The 18,585-nt window shown below is 52.5% G+C and overlaps 1 long non-coding RNA gene and 2 pseudogenes across 1 annotated transcript; 2 read left to right on the top strand and 1 right to left on the bottom strand.

The window, feature by feature from the left end:
- Nucleotides 1-18,585, top strand: part of LOC119696322 — a 2,199,709-nt pseudogene that overhangs the window by 674,032 nt on the left and 1,507,092 nt on the right.
- The window catches only part of LOC119696323, a 1,148,804-nt pseudogene that overhangs the window by 622,399 nt on the left and 507,820 nt on the right, over nt 1-18,585 (bottom strand).
- LOC119696393 lies at nt 571-5,903 on the top strand. Its single transcript, XR_005255567.1, has 3 exons — nt 571-1,032; nt 2,829-2,927; nt 5,885-5,903. It is a non-coding gene; the product is annotated as an uncharacterized LOC119696393 (long non-coding RNA).

Genomic DNA, 18,585 nt, shown 5'->3' with positions numbered 1-18,585 from the left:
TGGTCATTGATGGCCGTTGATGGTCATTGATGGCCGTTGATGGTCACTGATGGTCATTGATTATCATCGATGGCCATTGATGGTCATTGATGGTCATTGATGGCCGTTGATGGTCATTGGTGGCCATTGATGGTCACTGATGGTCATTGGTGGCCATTGATGGTCACTGATGGTCACTGATGGTCATTGGTGGCCATTGATGTCCGTTGATGGTCATCGATGGTCACTGATGGTCATCAATGGTCATCGATGGCCACCGATGGTCATCGATGGCCATTAACGGTGATCAATGGAAGTTAATGGTCACTGATGGTCCCTGATGGCCATTCCTGGCCGTCAATGGCCCCAGATGGCCACCAATGGTCCCTTGAGTGTCCAGCCGTGGTGGCCGAGCCCTTTTGTCCCCTCGGTGTCCGGTGGTCACCCATGGAGCGGCCGGTGGTGGCCGGGAGCGCAGGCCATCCCCAGGACAAAGGGGGTGGAGCCTTTTCCAGCTGCTCGCGGGCGTTTCCCGCCGTTTCCCAGCGGTTCCCAGCCCTTCCCAGATGTTCTCCAGATGTTCTCCAGGTGTTCTCCAGATGTTCTCCAGGTGTTCTCCAGGTGTTCTCCAGGTGTTCTCCCGTCCCGAAATCCCCCTTCGGCAGCGCCCGCCACACCGCCGTAAAGCGACGCGTCCTTACGTCGCAACCCCGCACGCCACGCCGCCGTAAAGCGAGCACTCGCGACAACATGGCGCCGCGCCGCCCGCCTCGGTGTATCCCATCACGCCCCGCGCGCCGCCCAGCCGCCGCGGCGCGCCCGCTGCGTGCCTCGGTGTATCCCAGCGTGCCCCGCGGCGCCGCCATTCCCGGCAGCCCCCGCGCCGCCCTCAGCAGCCGCCGCCGCCGCCGCTCCGGTGGGTACCGGGATCGGGGGGAGGAGATCCCACCGGGATCGGGATCGCCGGGAAGGCCCCGGGATCCGTCGGGACCGCGCTGAGCTCCGGTGTCGCCCCGCAGGTCCCGGATCCCCCCGCGCCGAGCTGAGGAAATGGTGAGGGAACGGATCCTCCCCCCCCTCTCCCGGGGCGGGAATGGAACCGGCCGGGCCCGGAGCGAACGCCGCCCCCCCCATCCCGCGGGAATGGAACCGGCCGGGCCCGGAGCGAACCCCGCCCCCCCCAGGGCTCCCAGTTCAGCCCAGTTCATCCCAGTATGGCCCAGTCCCCTCCCAGTTCATCCCAGTAACCTCCCAGTTCATCCCAGTATGGCCCAGTAACATCCCAGTCCCCTCCCAGTTCATCCCAGTCCCCTCCCAGTTCATCCCAGTATGGCCCAGTAACATCCCAGTCCCCTCCCAGTTCATCCCAGTCCCTCCCAGTATGGCCCAGTAACGTCCCAGTTCCCTCCCAGTATGTCCCAGTTTATCCCAGTCCCTTCCCAGTCCAAACCAGTTCCTTCCCAGTAACCCCAGACCCCATCCCAGTATAAACCAGTAACCCCAAAGCCCCCTCCCAGTCCACGCCAGTCTCCTCCCAGTATGGCCCAGTCCCTCCCAGTCCATCCCAGTTCCCTCCCAGTCGCTCCCAGTATAAACCAGTCCCTCCCAGTCCCTCCCAGTATAAACCAGTCCCTCCCAGTTGGATCCCAGTCCCTCCCAGTATAAACCAGTGCCCTCCCAGTCCCCCCCAGTCCCCCCCAGTCGCTCCCAGTATAAACCAGTTTGCTCCCAGTTCCCTCCCAGTCCCCCCCAGTTCCCCCCCAGTCGCCCCCAGTCGCTCCCAGTATAAACCAGTTGCCTCCCAGTGCCCTCCCAGTCCCTCCCAGTTTGTTCCCAGTCCCTCCCAGTATAAACCAGTGCCCTCCCAGTCCCCCCCAGTCCCCCCCAGTCGCTCCCAGTATAAACCAGTCCCCCCCAGTCACTCCCAGTATAAACCAGTTCCCTCCCAGTTGGATCCCAGTTCTCTCCCAGTACAAACCAGTCCCCTCCCAGTTTGTTCCCAGTCCCTCCCAGTTTGATCCCAGTCCCCTCCCAGTCCATCCCAGTATAAACCAGCTCCCCCCCAGTCGCCCCCAGTCCGCTCCCAGTATAAACCAGTCCCTCCCAGTCCCCCCCAGGCGCTCCCAGTATAAACCAGTCCCCCCCAGTTTCCCCCCAGTTCCCCCCCAGTCGCTCCCAGTATAAACCAGTTGCCCTCCAGTCCCCCTCAGTCCCTCCCAGTCCCTCCCAGTTTGATCCCAGTCCCTCCCAGTCCCTCCCAGTATAAACCAGTTCCCCCCCAGTCCCCCCCAGTCGCTCCCAGTCCCTCCCAGTATAAACCAGTGCCTTCCCAGTCCCCCCCAGTCGCTCCCAGTCCGCTCCCAGTATAAACCAGTTCCCCCCCAGTCCCCCTCAGTCCCTCCCAGTCCCTCCCAGTTTGATCCCAGTCCCCTCCCAGTCGCTCCCAGTATAAACCAGTTGCCCCCCAGTCCCCCCCAGTCGCTCCCAGTCCCTCCCAGTCCCTCCCAGTCGCTCCCAGTATAAACCAGTTCCCTCCCAGTCCCCCCCAGTCCCCTCCCAGTTTGATCCCAGTTCCCTCCCAGTCCCTCCCAGTCGCTCCCAGTATAAACCAGTTGCCCCCCAGTCCCCCTCAGTCCCTCCCAGTCCCCCCCAGTTTGATCCCAGTCCCCTCCCAGTCGCTCCCAGTATAAACCAGTCCCCCCCAGTCCCCTCCCAGTCGCTCCCAGTATAAACCAGTCCCCCCCAGTCCCCTCCCAGTCGCTCCCAGTATAAACCAGTCCCCCCCAGTCCCCTCCCAGTCGCTCCCAGTCCCCTCCCAGTCGCTCCCAGTATAAACCAGTTGCCCCCAGCACGGGCGGCTCAAGCTCCGCCCCCCGGACGCGGCGCGGCGCCGGCAGCGCGAGGAGAAACTGAGGCACTACCGGGAGGCCATGGAGGCGCTGCTGGGGGTACTGGTTATACTGGTTATACTGGTTTATACTGGGTTATACTGGTCTGTACCGGGAGGCCATGGAGGCGCTGCTGGGGGTACTGGTTATACTGGTTATACTGGGGGTACTGGGATATACTGGGTTATACTGGTTATACTGGTTATACTGGGATATACTGGTTATACTGGTCTGTACCGGGAGGCCATGGACGCGCTGCTGGGGGTACTGGGATATACTGGTTATACTGGGATGGACTGGGATATACTGGGATGGACTGGGTTATACTGGGGGTACTGGTTATACTGGGATATACTGGGATATACTGGGTTATACTGGTCTGTACCGGGAGGCCATGGAGGCGCTGCTGGGGGTACTGGTTATACTGGTTATACTGGGATGGACTGGGATATACTGGGATATACTGGTTATACTGGTTATACTGGTTATACTGGTTATACTGGGTTATACTGGTTATACTGGGATATACTGGGATATACTGGGTTATACTGGTCTGTACCGGGAGGCCATGGACGCGCTGCTGGGGGTACTGGTTATACTGGGATATACTGGGATATACTGGGATATACTGGGATATACTGGTTATACTGGTTATACTGGTTATACTGGGATATACTGGGATGGACTGGGATATACTGGGATATACTGGTCTGTACCGGGAGGCCATGGAGGCGCTGCTGGGGGTACTGGTTATACTGGTTATACTGGTTATACTGGGTTATACTGGGTTATACTGGTCTATACTGGTTATACTGGGATATACTGGTTATACTGGGTTATACTGGTTATACTGGGTTATACTGGGATATACTGGGTTATACTGGGATATACTGGTTATACTGGGATATACTGGGTTATACTGGTTATACTGGGATATACTGGGTTATACTGGGATATACTGGTTATACTGGGATATACTGGGTTATACTGGTCTGTACCGGGAGGCCATGGAGGCGCTGCTGGGGGTACTGGGTTATACTGGTTATACTGGTTATACTGGGATATACTGGTTATACTGGTTATACTGGGATGGACTGGGATATACTGGTTATACTGGGTTATACTGGTTATACTGGGATATACTGGTTATACTGGGATATACTGGGATGGACTGGGATATACTGGTTATACTGGGTTATACTGGTTATACTGGGATATACTGGGATATACTGGGATATACTGGGATATACTGGGTTATACTGGTTATACTGGTTATACTGGGTTATACTGGGATATACTGGGTTATACTGGGTTATACTGGTCTATACTGGTCTATACTGGGTTATACTGGGTTATACTGGTTATACTGGGTTATACTGGGGGTACTGGGTTATACTGGTCTATACTGGGTTATACTGGGTTATACTGGGTTATACTGGTTATACTGGGTTATACTGGGTTATACTGGGGGTACTGGGTTATACTGGTTTGTACTGGGTTATACTGGCTTATACTGGGTTATACTGGTCTAAACTGGTCTATACTGGTTATACTGGTCTATACTGGGTTATACTGGTTTGTACCGGGAGGGGGCTCAGAGGGAACTGGGATATACTGGGATAAACTGGGAGGGAGCTGGGAGGGACTGGGAGGGAACTGGGATATACTGGGATATACTGGGAGGGACTGGGAGGGAACTGGTTTATACTGGGATATACTGGGAGGGACTGGGAGGGAACTGGGCCATACTGGGAGGTTACTGGGATCAGACTGGGAGGGAACTGGTTTATACTGGGATGGACTGGGAGGGAACTGGGAGGGACTGGGAGGGAACTGGGAGGGACTGGGATGAACTGGGCGGTTACTGGGTCATACTGGGATGGACTGGGATGGACTGGGAGGGACTGGGAGGGACCTGGGAGGGACTGGGAGGGAACTGGTTTATACTGGGAGGGACTGGGATCAAACTGGGAGGGAACTGGTTTATACTGGGAGGGACTGGGAGGGAACTGGGATGAACTGGGAGGGACTGGGACGGAACTGGGATGGACTGGGAGGCACTGGGAGAGAACTGGTTTATACTGGGAGGGAGCTGGGAGGGGACTGGGATGAACTGGGGAGGACTGGGAGGGAACTGGGATGTACTGGGAGGAATTGGGAGGGAACTGGGATGAACTGGGAGGGACTGGGATGAACTGGGAGGGACTGGGATCAAACTGGGAGGGAACTGGTTTATACTGGGAGGGACTGGGAGGGAACTGGGATGAACTGGGGAGGACTGGGATGAACTGGGAGGGAGCTGGGAGGGAACTGGTTTATACTGGGATGGACTGGGAGGGGATTGGGATGAACTGGGATGGACTGGGAGGGACAGGAAGGGAACTGGTTTATACTGGGATGGACTGGGAGGGACTGGGAGGGAGCTGGGAGGCACTGGGAGGGAACTGGTTTATACTGGGATGGACTGGGATCAAACTGGGAGGGAACTGGTTTATACTGGGATGGACTGGGAGGGACTGGGAGGGAACTGGGATGAACTGGTTTATACTGGGATGGGCTGGGAGGGAACTGGTTTATACTGGGATGGACTGGGAGGGAACTGGTTTATACTGGGATGGACTGGGAGGGAACTGGGAGGGAACTGGGATGAACTGGTTTATACTGGGAGGCACTGGGAGGGAACTGGTTTATACTGGGATGGACTGGGAGGGAACTGGTTTATACTGGGAGGGACTGGGAGTTACTGGTTTTGTACTGGGAGGGAACTGGGAGGCGTCTGGGCCATACTGGTTTATACTGGGAGGTCACTGGTTTGAACTGGGAGGGACTGGGAGGGAACTGGGATGAACTGGGAGGGAACTGGGATGAACTGGTTTGAACTGGTTTGAACTGGGAGGGAACTGGGGGGGGGTTACTGGTTTATACTGGGAGGGACTGGGAGGGGATTGGGGTTTACTGGTCCATACTGGTTTATACTGGTTTATACTGGTCTGAACTGGTGTCCTCCCGTCCAGCAGGGGGCGCCGCCCGCCCAGGCGCTCCCCCCGACTGGAACTGGGATTTACTGGTTTATACTGGTCCAGACTGGTTTATACTGGTCTATACTGGTTTATACTGGTTTATACTGGTTTATACTGGTTTATACTGGTTTATACTGGTGTCCTCCCGTCCAGCAGGGGGCGCCGCCCGCCCAGGTGCTGTCGCTGACGGGCGCGGTGCTGGCGGCCAATCCCGACGTGGGCACCTGCTGGAACCTGCGCCGCCGGGCCCTGGGAGCGCTGGGAGGGGACTGGTTTGTACTGGTTTATACTGGTTTATACTGGTTTTTACTGGTTTATACTGGTTTGGACCGGGAGGGCGCCGGTTTGGACCGGGAGGGCACTGGGAGGGCTCTGGAAGGGGGAGGAAAGGGTTAAAAGGGAGTTTGGGGTTACTGGGTTGTACTGGTTTATACTGGTTCATACTGGTTCTTACTGGTTCTTACTGGTTCTTACTGGTTCTTACTGGTTTTTACCACTTATACTGGTCCATACTGGTTTGGACTGGTCTGTAATGGTCCCTACCAGTTGGCCTTATACTGGTTCATACTGGTTTATACTGGTTTTTACTGGTTCATACTGGTTTATACTGGTTCATACTGGTTTATACTGGTTTTTACTGGTTCATACTGGTTTTTATTGGTTTTTACTGGTTTTTACTGGTTTTAGCCACTTAAACTGGTCCATACTGGTTTATACTGGTCCATACTGGTTTGGACTGGTCTACAGTGGTCCCTACCAGTTGGCCTTATACTGGTTCATACTGGTTCATACTGGTTTTTACTGGTTTTTACTGGTTTTTACCACTTATACTGGTCCATACTGGTTTATACTGGTCCATACTGGTTTATACTGGTCTGTAGTGGTCTCTAATCACCTCCAAAGCTTTATCTTGCACTGGTTTTTACTGGTTCTTACTGGTTTTTACTGGTTTTTCCCGTTCTTTTACCTTTTTTACCATTTTTACTGCTCCTTACTGGTTTATACTGGTTTATACTGGTTCATACTGGTTCATACTGGTCCGTACTGGTTCCAGGGTGCCCTCGGAGCTGTCGTTCGTGGGGCAGTGCCTGGGCGTCAACCCCAAATCCTACGGGGCGTGGCACCACCGGGGCTGGGTGCTGGGCCACGCCCCGGCGCCCCCTGCTGGCCGGGAGGACCTGGCGCTGTGCGAGCGCCTCCTGGCGGCCGACCCCCGCAACTGTGAGTACTGGTTCATACTGGTTTATACTGGTTTATACTGGGATGGGGTGCTGGGGGTGCTGGGATGGGGCTGGGGTCACTGGTTTGTACTGGTTTGTACTGGTTTGTACTGGGAGAGGGAGTGGGAGCGTGTGTGAGCGCCCCCTGCTGGCCGGGAGGACTTGGCAGTGTGTGTGCTGGATTATACTGGGTTATACTGGTTTATACTGGGATGGGGTCTTGGGGTTGCTGGGATAGGGCTGGGGTCACTGGTTTGTACTGGTTTGTATTGGTTTGTACTGGTTTATACTGGGAGAGGGAATGTGGAGTGTGTGTGAGCGCCCCCTGATGGCCGGGAGGACCTGGTGCCGTGCCTACTGGGTTATACTGGGATGGTGTGCGGGGGTTACTGGTTTATACTGAGTTATACTGGTTTATACTGGGATGGGGTGCAGGGCTTACCGGGTTATACTGGTTTATACTGGGAGGGGGTTCGGCAGCTTCTGGGTTGTACTGGTTTGTACTGGTTTGTACTGGTGCCCTCCCAGTATAAACCTGGGAGCCCTTAGACCATACTGGGAATGGGTTTGGGCGCATCAACCCTTACTGGTTTATACTGGGAGCTGCTGCCACGGCCCTCAGGGGCTCCCAGTGCTTACTGGTTTGTACTGGTGCCCTCCCAGTATAAACCTGGGAGCCCTTAGACCATACTGGGAATAGGTTTGGGCGCATCAACCCTTACTGGTTTATACTGGGAGCTGCCGCCACGGCCCTCAGGAGCTCCCAGTGCTTACTGGTTTGTACTGGTGCCCGCCCAGTATAAACCTGGGAGCCCTTAGACCATACTGGGAATAGGTTTGGGCGCATGAACCCTTACTGGTTTATACTGGGAGCTGCCGCCACGGGCTGTAGGAGCTCGGGGGCGGCTCCCAGTGCTTACTGGTTTGTACTGGTGCCCTCCCAGTATAAACCTGGGAGCCTTTAGACCATACTGGGAATGGGTTTGGGTGCAGAACTCTTACTGGTTTATACTGGGAGCTGCCGCCACGGCCCTCAGGGGCTCGGGGGCGGCTCCCAGTGCTTACTGGTTTGTACTGGTGCCCTCCCAGTCCACGCCTGGGAGCACCGGCGGGCTCTGGTGGCCGGCCAGGACCCTGAGGCCGAGCTGGCCTTCGCCGGGGCCCTGCTGAGCCGCGACTTCTCCAACTTCTCGGCCTGGCACCACCGGCTGCGGCTGCTGGCGCCCGCCCGGAGCCGCGGGCAGGGCGAGGCCGGGGCGCTGCCCCCCGAGAGGCTGAAGGAAGGTGAGAGGTTCCCCGGGGAAATTCCCCCTAAAAACCTGGCAAATCCCAAAAAACTTATGGCAGAGCCCGGAAAGGAGGGTTGGGGTGGGTGGGTGGGTAGACCTGGTGTCCCTAAAGCCCCTTTGGGGTGAATGGGTAGACCTGATGTCCTTAAACCTCCATTGACTTTAATGGGGTAGACCTGGTGTCCCTAAATCCCTATTAACTTTAATGGGGTAGACCTGGTGTCCTTAAATCTCCATTGACTTTCATTGGGGTAGACCTGGTGTCCCTACATCTCCATTGACTTTAATGGGGTAGACCTGGTGTCTGCAAATCCCCATTGACTTTAATGGGGTAGACCTGGTGTCCCTAAAATCCCCATTGACTTTAATGGGGTAGACCTGGTGTCCCTAAAATCTCCATTGACTTTAATCAGGTAGACCTGGTGCCTGCAAATCCCCATTGACTTTAATGGGGTAGACCTGGTGTCTGCAAATCCCCATTGGTTTCAATGGGGTAGACCTGGTGTCTGCAAATCTCCATTGACTTTAATGGGGTAGACCTGGTGTCCCTGCATTCCTATTGACTTTAATGGGGTAGACCTGGTGTCCCTAAAATCTCCATTGACTTTAATGGGGTAGACCTGGTGTCCCTGCATTCCTATTGACTTTAATGGGGTAGACCTGGTGTCCCTAAAATCTCCATTGACTTTAATGGGGTAGACCTGGTGTCCCTAAGTCCCTATTAACTTTAATGGGGTAGACCTGGTGTCCTTAAATCTCCATTGACTTTCATTGGGGTAGACCTGGTGTCCCTACATCTCCATTGACTTTAATGGGGTAGACCTGGTGTCTGCAAATCCCCATTGACTTTAATGGGGTAGACCTGGTGTCTGCAAATCCCCATTGACTTTAATGGGGTAGACCTGGTGTCTGCAAATCCCCATTGACTTTAATGGGGTAGACCTGGTGTCTGCAAATCCCCATTGACTTTAATGGGGTAGACCTGGTGTCTGCAAATCCCCATTGGTTTCAATGGGGTAGACCTGGTGTCTGCAAATCTCCATTGACTTTAATGGGGTAGACCTGGTGCCTGCAAATCCCCATTGACTTTCATGGGGTAGACCTGGTGTCTGCAAATCCCCATTGACTTTAATGGGGTAGACCTGGTGTCTGCAAATCCCCATTGACTTTAATGGGGTAGACCTGGTGTCTGCAAATCCCCATTGGTTTCAATGGGGTAGACCTGGTGTCTGTAAATCTCCATTGACTTTAATGGGGTAGACCTGGTGTCCCTGCATTCCTATTGACTTTAATGGGGTAGACCTGGTGTCCCTAAAATCTCCATTGACTTTAATGGGGTGGACCTGGTGTTCCTAAATCTCCATTGGTTTCAATGGGGTAGACCTGGTGTCTGTACGTCCCCATTGGTTTCAATGGGGTAGACCTGGTGTCCATACATTCCCTTTGGGTTAAATGGGGGTAGACCTGGTGTCTGGAAATTCTCTCTTTTTATGGGGGTAGACCTGGTGGCCCCAACATCCCCACTGGGGTCAATGGGTAGACCTGTTGTCCTAAATTCTCTTGCTTTTAATGGGGTAGACCTGGTGTCCCAAATCCTAATTGGTTTCAATGGGGTAGACCTGATGTCCCTGAATCTCCATTGACTTTAATGGGGTAGACCTGGTGTCTGCAAATCCCCATTGACTTTAATGGGGTAGACCTGGTGTCCCTGCATTCCTATTGACTTTAATGGGGTAGACCTGGTGTTCCTAAATCTCCATTGGTTTCAATGAGGTAGACCTGGTGTCCCTACATCCCCATTGACTTTAATGAGGGTAGACCTGGTGTCCATAAATTCCCATTGGGTTAAATGGGGGTAGACCTGGTGTGCTAAATTCTCTTGGCTTTTAAAGGGGTCCTGGTGTCCCTTTTGGGGACCTGGTGTCCCCAAAATCCCCATTGACTTTACTGGGGTAGACCTGTTGGCCTGAAATCCCCATTGGGTTTAATGGGGTAGACCTGTTGTCCTAAATTCTCCATTGCTTTTAATGGGGTAGACCTGGTGTCCTTGTATCCCCATTGACTTTAATGAGGTAGATCTGGTGTCACTACAATTCCCATTACCTTCACTGATCAGACCTGACTTCCCACACACCTGGGTGCCCTCATTCCGATTTTGGGGTGCCCCCCTGAGATTTTGGGGTGTCCCTTCTGCCCCCTGAGATTTCAGGGTGCCCCCTTTGCCTCCCCAGAGCTGGAGCTGGTGCAGAACGCCGTGTTCACCGACCCCACGGACCAAAGCGCCTGGGTGTACCTGCGCTGCATCCTCTCCCGAGGTAACTCAGGCTTCCCTCCCATCCCCTGGGGCTCCCACCTGGAGTTCTGGGGTGCCCCTGCATGTTGGGCTGTCCCCTGAATGTTGGGGTGTCCCCTGACAGCCCCCCCACCTCCGAGGGTCATCTGTGTCCACATCGACCGTGAGGACGCGACGCTGGCCGTCATCTTCTCCCGCCCTGTCAAGGTGAGTGAGGACACCTGGGTACCCCAAAAATCACCTGGGTACCCCCCAAAATCACCTGGGAAGCCCAAAAAATTACCTGGATACAGCTGGGTCCCCCCAAAACATTACCTGGATCTCCCCAAAATCACTTGGGTACCCACAAAACATCGCATAGGTACCCCCAAAATCACCCGAATTACCCAAAAAATCACATGGATCCCCCCCAGAATCACCTGGATTCCCCCAGAACATGACCTGGGTACCCCCCAAAATCACCTGTATTATCCAAAACCCTTGGGAGCCCCCCCCCAAACTGGTCCCCCTGAACCCCCATTACTTTGACTGGGTAGACCTGGTTACCCATTTAACTATGGGGGTAGACCTGGTGTCCCTAAAATCCCCATTGACTTTAATGGGGTAGACCTGGTGTCCCTAAATCCCTATTGACTCTAATGGGGTAGACCTGGTGTACAAAGTTTCCATTGACTTCAATGGGGGTAGACCTGGTGTCCCTGCATCTCCATTGATTTCAATGGGGGTAGACCTGGTGTCCCTAAATCCCCATTGACTTTCATGGGGGTAGACCTGGTGTCCCTGCATCTCCATTGATTTCAATGGGGGTAGACCTGGTGTCCCTAAATCCCCATTGACTTTCATGGGGGTAGACCTGGTGTCTGTGTATTCCTATTGACTTTAATGGGGCAGACCTGGTGTCCATGCATTCCCATTGACTTCAATGGGGGTAGACCTGGTGTCCCTGTATCCCCATTGACTTTAATGGGGTAGACCTGGTGTCCCTCTATCCCCATTGACTTTAATTGGGTAGATCCGGTGTTCTTAAATCCCTATTGACTTCAATGGGGGTAGACCTGGTGTCCCTAAATCCCCTTTGACTTTCATGGGGGTAGACTTGGTGTCCGTGTATTCCCATTGACTTTAATGGGGTAGACCTGGTGTCCCTGCATTTCCATTGACTTCAATGGGGTAGACCTGGTGTCCAAATTACCCCATTGACTTTAATGGGGGTAGACCTGGTGTCCCTGCATTTCCATTGACTTCAATGGGGTAGACCTGGTGTCCAAATTACCCCATTGACTTCAATGGGGTAGACCTGGTGTCCAAATTACTAATTGACTTCAATGGGGTAGACCTGGTGACCCTGCATCTCCATTGACCTTAATGGGGTAGACCTGGTGTCCATGCATTCCCATTGACTTCAATAGGGTAGACCTGATGTCCCAAACATTTTGGTGCTAAAACCTCTGATTTTGGAGCTGAAAATTCCCGATTTTTGGTGGGAAAACACCCAAAACTTTGTGCTTTTTCCCCTTACAGGTGAACCCAGAGTGCCCAGAGCTGACAGCAACCCTGGACGGCTCTGCCCTGGCCGGGCCGTGGCGCTCAGGGGAGGGGCGGCCACGCCCCAGCCACACCTGGGTATCCTCCCCCTGAAGGCAGGAGGGTGGGGCCGGGGTGGGCGTGGCTTCGGGGTGGGCGTGGCCACCACACCTGGCACACCTTGACGGGTGACATCAGCTCTGCGACATCCCTGCCCCGCCCACCGAGCGCCCTGCCCACCTGGAGGTCACCTGGGCGCCTGACTCCGCCCTCCATGAGGTGACGCTGCAGCCAGGTGAGGCCACACCCACTCTGGCCCCGCCCACTCTTAGCCATGCCCTTTTCTCACCTGGCCACGCCCTTTTCTCCCAGGTGAGGCCGAGGCTTGGTGGCAGGAGCCAATCGTGGAGAGGGAGCTGTTCTGGTGAGCCACGCCCCTTTCTTTGCAAGCCCCGCCCCTTTCGTGCATTCTCTCACCTGTTGGCCCCGCCCCCAGGCCGGAGCTGGGCGTGGCCGAGGCTCAGGTGCTGCAGGATCAGGTGCAGATGTGCCAGGAGCTGCTGGAGCTCGAGCCCCAGAGCCGCGGTGAGAGCCTAAAAAACACCCAAAAGCACCCCAAAAACTGCCCCGGAAACGCCCCCAAAATACCCCAAACAGCACCCGAAACCAACCCCAGGTAATCCCCAAAATACCCCCCAGAAATGTCCTCAAAACACCCCCAAAATACCCCAAAGTCACCCTAAAAATACCCCAAAAATACTCCAAAAAAGCCCCGAAACCCATCCCAGATAAATTCCAAAATACCCAAAAAATGCCCCAAAAAGCCACCCCAAAACCAATCCCAGAAAACTCCCAAAACACCCCAAGAAACGCCCCCAGAACACCCTTAAAGTACCCTAAAAAATGCCCCAAAATACCCCAGAAATAGCTCAAAGTCACCCTAAAAACAACACAAAAAACCATCCTAAAAATATCCCCAAAATACACCAAAAACCACCCCAAAACCAATCCCACAAGACCCCAAAATACCCAAAAAAAGACCACAAAAATTCCCCCCAAAATACCCCAAAAATTGCCCCAAAACCACCCCCAAAAACCCCAAAATAGCCAAAAAATACCCCAAAGTCACCCCAAAAATACATGAAAAAACCAACCCAATAATACCCCAAAATTCCCCCAAAAATCCCCCAAAATCCCCCAAATCCTCCTTAAAACCCACACTGAAACCACCCCAAAATCCCCCCCAAAATGCTCCAAAACTACCGCAAAATACCCCGAAAATACCCCAAAACCACCCCAAAAACCACCCCAAAATCCCCCGTAAAATACCCCAAAACTACCCTAAAATCCCCTGAAAATACCCGAAAAACCACCCCAAGAACCACACCGAAAGCACCCCAAAATACCTCCCAAAATACCCAAAAATCGCCCGAAAATACCCCAACAGACACCCCGAAAATGCCCCCAGAATAACCAAAAAATACCCCCCAAAATACCCCAGAATATCCCCAAAAAACGCCCCCAAAATACCCAAAACCAGCCCCAAAACCACCCCAAAAATACCCCAAAAACCACCCCAAAAACCACCCCAAAACCACCCCAAAATACCCCCGAAAATAACCCAAAATGCCCCAAAAACCAGCCCTAAAATACCCCAAAATCCCCCTAGAATTTCCAAAAATACCCCAAAAAACACCCCCAAATACCCTGAGAATACACCAAAAACCACCCCGAAACCACCCCAAAAACACCCCAAAACCCACCCCGAAATCCCCCCAAATACCCCAAAAATCCCCCAAAAACCACCCCGAATCCACCCCAAGAACGACCCCGAGAACCACCCCAAAAATACCCCCAAAAATACCCAAAAATCCCCCCAAATGCCCCCAAAATACCCAAAAAAACACCCCCAAATACCCTGAAAATACCCCAAAAAACACCCCAAAAACCACGCCGAGACCACCTCAAAATCCCCCAAAAATCCCCCAAAATATCCAAAAACACTCCAAAACCACCCCAAAAACCACCCCAAATACCCCAAAACCACCCCCAAAATACCCCAGAATATCTCCAACAAACACCCCCAAAATACCCAAAACCCGCCCCAAAACCTCCCCAAAAACCACCCCAAAAACCACAGCGAAACCACCCCAAAATACCCCACAAAATACCACAAAATCCCCCAAAATTCCCCCAAAAACCATGCCAAAAATACCCCCAAAAACACCCCAAAAACCACACCGAAACCACCCCAAAACCCCCCCAAATACAACAAAACTACCCCAAAATACCCCCTAAAATACCCCAAAAACCACCCCAAAAACCACCCCGAAACCACCCCAAAATCGCCCCAAAAATACGCCCAAAACCCCTCAAAATCACCCCAAAAAATACCCCAAAACTGCCCCAAAATACCCCAAAAATACCCCAAAATACCACACTGGTCCATACTGGTTTATACTGGTCCATACTGGTTTATACTGGTCCATACTGGTCCATACTGGTTTATACTGGTTTATACTGGTCCATACTGGTCCATACTGGTTTATACTGGTCCATACTGGTTTATACTGGTCCATACTGGTCCATACTGGTTTATACTGGTTTATACTGGTCCATACTGGTCCATACTGGTTTATACTGGTCCATACTGGTCCATACTGGTTTATACTGGTCCATACTGGTCCATACTGGTTTATACTGGTCCATACTGGTCCATACTGGTCCATACTGGTTTATACTGGTCCATACTGGTTTATACTGGTCCATACTGGTCCATACTGGTTTATACTGGTTTATACTGGTCCATACTGGTCCATACTGGTTTATACTGGTCCATACTGGTCCATACTGGTCTATATTGGTCCATACTGGTCCATACTGGTTTATACTGGTCCATACTGGTTTATACTGGTCTATACTGGTCCATACTGGTCCATACTGGTCCATACTGGTTTATACTGGTCCATACTGGTCCGTACTGGTTTATACTGGTCCATACTGGTCCATACTGGTCCATACTGGTTTATACTGGTCCGTACTGGTCCATACTGGTCCATACCGGTTTATACTGGTTTATACTGGTTTACACTGGTCCATACTGGTCCATACTGGTCCATACTGGTCCATACTGGTTTATACTGGTCCATACTGGTCCATACTGGTCCGTACTGGTCCGTACTGGTCCGTACTGGTTTATACTGGTCCGTACTGGTTTCAGGCTGCCTGCTGACCCTGGCCCTGCTGCTGGCGGCGCTGGAGCCGCGGGGCCGCGCCCGGGAGATCCGGGAGCACCTGGAGAGCCTGCGGGTAACTGGTTTATACTGGTTTATACTGGTTTATACTGGTTTATACTGGTTTGGGCTGGGAGGGGTTCGGGGCTGAGCGGGAAAGGGTTTGGGGGTTACTGGTTTTTACTGGTTTATACTGGGAGGGGTTTGGGGGCTTTTAAGAGGCAGTTTTGGGGTTACTGGTCCACACTGGTTTATACTGGTTTGTACTGGTTCATACTGGGATGGCTTTGGGGGCTCTTGGGAACCACTGGGAGGGATTTTGGGGGGGTTACTGGTTTATACTGGTTTGTACTGGGAGGGGTTTGGGGACACTGGGAACCTCCTTGGAGGCAGTTTTGGGGTTACTGGTCCATACTGGTTTAAACTGGTTTATACTGGTTTGTACTGGTCCGTACTGGTCCGTACTGGTCCATACTGGTTTATACTGGTCCGTACTGGTCCATACTGGTCCATACTGGTTTAAACTGGTCCGTACTGGTCCATACTGGTCCATACTGGTTTAAACTGGTCCATACTGGTTTATACTGGTCCATACTGGTCCATACTGGTTTATACTGGTCCATACTGGTCCATACTGGTCCTTACTGGTCCATACTGGTTCATACTGGCTTATACTGGTCCATACTGGTTTATACTGGTCCATACTGGTCCATACTGGTCCATACTGGTTTATACTGGTCCATACTGGTCCATACTGGTCCATACTGGTTTATACTGGTCCATACTGGTCTATACTTTTCCGTACTGGTCCATACTGGTCCATACTGGTCCGTACTGGTCCGTACTGGTCCATACTGGTCCATACTGGTTTATACTGGTCCGTACTGGTCCGTACTGGTCCATACTGGTCCGTACTGGTCCATACTGGTTTATACTGGTCCGTACTGGTCCGTACTGGTCCATACTGGTCCATACTGGTCCGTACTGGTCCGTACTGGTTTATACTGGTTTATACTGGTCCGTACTGGTTTATACTGGTTTATACTGGTTTGTACTGGTGCAGGGCGCTGACCCGCTGCGCTCCGGCTTCGTGGCCGACGTCCGTTCCCGCTTCGAGGCCGCGCTGGCCGTACTGGGAGCGGGGGAGGGGCTGAGCCTGGCCAACAAGGTAACTGGTTTATACTGGTTTATACTGGTTTGTACTGGTTCGTACTGGTTTGGGGGCTGGGGTTACTGGTTTGGACTGGGAGGGGACTGGGATGGAGTTTGGGGGCGCTGGGAGGGGGTTAAAGGGTTAAAAACGGGGGTTTGGGGTTACTGGTTTGTACTGGTTTGTACTGGTTCGTACTGGTTTATACTGGTTTGGGGGCTGGGGGTTACTGGTTTGGACTGGGAGGGCACTGGGGGTTACTGGTTTGTACTGGTTTGTACTGGGAGGGGTTTCGGGGGCACTGGGAGGGAGTTAAGGGGTTAAAAGTGGGGGAGATGTGGATTTTTTTTTTACTGGTTTATACTGGTTTGTACTGGTTTGTACTGGTTTGGGACCGGGGTTACTGGTTTGGACTGGGAATGAGTTGGGGGCTTACTGGTTTATACTGGTTTATACTGGTTTGTACTGGTTTAGGGCTTAAAAGTCTTCTGGGTAGGGTTTTTTTATTCCTCCTGGTTCATACTGGTTTGTACTGGTTTGTACTGGTTTGTACTGGTCCATACTGGTTTATACTGGTTTATAGGGGTTTACGGCAGTTTATACTGGTTTATACTGGTTTGTACTGGTTCATACTGGTTTATACTGGTTTGTACTGGTTTGTACTGGTTTATACTGGTTTATACTGGTTTATAGGGGTTTATGGCAGTTTATACTGGTTTGTACTGGTCCATACTGGTCCATACTGGTTTGTACTGGTTTGTACTGGTCCATACTGGTTTGTACTGGTCCATACTGGTTTGTACGGGTTTGTACTGGTTTATACTGGTCCATACTGGTCCATACTGGTTTGTACTGGTTCATACTGGTCCATACTGGTTTGTACTGGTTTGTACTGGTTCAGGGACTCACGTTGCTGCCCCTGCTGGAGCGCATGGCTGCGGTCACTCGGCTGGAGCTGGGTTATACTGGTTTATACTGGTTTATACTGGTTTATAGGGGTTTATGGCAGTTTATACTGGTTTATACTGGTTTATATCAGTTTATACTGGTTTATACTGGTCCATACTGGTTTGTACTGGTTTATACTGGTCCAGGGGCTGACCAGCGTGCCCCTGCTGGAGCGCATGGCCGCGCTCACTCGGCTGGAGCTGGGTTATACTGGTTTATACTGGTTTATACTGGTTTATAGGGGTTTATACTGGTTTACGGCAGTTCATACTGGTCCATACTGGTTTATACTGGTTTGTACTGGTCCATACTGGTTTATACTGGTTTGTACTGGTCCAGGGGCTGACCAGCGTGCCCCTGCTGGAGCGCATGGCCGCGCTCACTCGGCTGGAGCTGGGTTATACTGGTTTATACTGGTTTATACTGGTTTATAGGGGTTTATGGCAGTTTATACTGGTTTATACTGGTTTATATCAGTTTATACTGGTTTATACTGGTCCATACTGGTTTGTACTGGTTTATACTGGTCCAGGGGCTGACCAGCGTGCCCCTGCTGGAGCGCATGGCCGCGGTCACTCGGCTGGAGCTGGGTTATACTGGTTTATACTGGTTTATACTGGTTTATAGGGGTTTATACTGGTTTACGGCAGTTCATACTGGTCCATACTGGTTTATACTGGTTTGTACTGGTCCATACTGGTTTATACTGGTTTATACTGGTTCAGGGGCTGACCAGCGTGCCCCTGCTGGAGCGCATGGCCGCGCTCACTCGGCTGGAGCTGGGTTATACTGGTTCATACTGGTTTATACTGGTTTATACTGGTTTATAGTGGTTTATATCAGTTTATACTGGTTCATACTGGTCCGTACTGGTCCATACTGGTTTGTACTGGTTTGTACTGGTCCAGGGGCTGACCAGCGTGCCCCTGCTGGAGCGCATGGCCGCGCTCACTCGGCTGGAGCTGGGTTATACTGGTTTATACTGGTTTATACTGGTTTATATCAGTTTATACTGGTCCATACTGGTCCATACTGGTTTAT

This window comes from Motacilla alba, unplaced genomic scaffold (genome assembly GCF_015832195.1).
Source record: "Motacilla alba alba isolate MOTALB_02 unplaced genomic scaffold, Motacilla_alba_V1.0_pri HiC_scaffold_28, whole genome shotgun sequence".
Classification (NCBI taxonomy): Eukaryota; Metazoa; Chordata; class Aves; order Passeriformes; family Motacillidae; genus Motacilla; species Motacilla alba.
The sequence above is the reverse complement of the archived record's forward strand: the minus strand, read 5'-3'. Positions and strand labels throughout refer to the sequence as shown.